The 501-nt window shown below is 60.7% G+C and overlaps 1 non-coding gene across 1 annotated transcript; it reads left to right on the top strand.

Moving 5' to 3' along the window:
- Positions 1–196: 196 nt before the first annotated feature.
- On the top strand, positions 197–269 carry TRNAK-UUU. The gene has a single exon. It is a non-coding gene; the product is annotated as a tRNA-Lys (tRNA).
- The last annotated feature ends 232 nt before the right edge of the window (positions 270–501 follow it).

Raw genomic sequence — 501 nt, 5'->3', positions numbered from 1 at the left:
GTGGCCATGTGGCAGGGGCTGCTCGTGCCAGGAGCTGGAACCCAGCTGGAGGAGAAAAGTATGCACTCTGCTGTGCAAGAGAGTGCCAGAGGAGCCAGAAAGAGTCGTTGTTGCCTGGCCGAGCTTGTTTGGTTGGGCCTGGGCCGGGGCGGGTGGCAACCGCGGTGAAGAGAGGGAGGCCGGGTGCTTGGGTGTGGCCTGGATAGCTCAGTTGGCAGAGCTTCAGACTTTTAATCTGAGGGTCCAGGGTTCAAGTCCCTGTTCAGGCATGGGTGGGGCTTTGAGCTAGGCTCAGCCTATTGAATACGCAGGAGCGCCCTGGTTCTGTTAGGTGTGCGGGTGGCTCCCATTTTCCTGGTGCTTGGCGTACAGCCACCGATTGCACTGGGAGCAGCCCAGGGCTCCCTTTGTGGTCCCACCCATGGGATGCAGGTGAGGATAGGACAGCAGGTGTTCTCCCCCCCGCGCCGTCATCGCAAGCCCCGTTCCTGAAGCAAAATC

The sequence above is a fragment of the Alligator sinensis genome, unplaced genomic scaffold (genome assembly GCF_000455745.1).
Source record: "Alligator sinensis unplaced genomic scaffold, ASM45574v1 scaffold1031_1, whole genome shotgun sequence".
Lineage (NCBI taxonomy): Eukaryota > Metazoa > Chordata > Crocodylia > Alligatoridae > Alligator > Alligator sinensis.
Note: the sequence above shows the minus strand (reverse complement) of the source record. Positions and strands in the feature narration are given on the sequence as shown.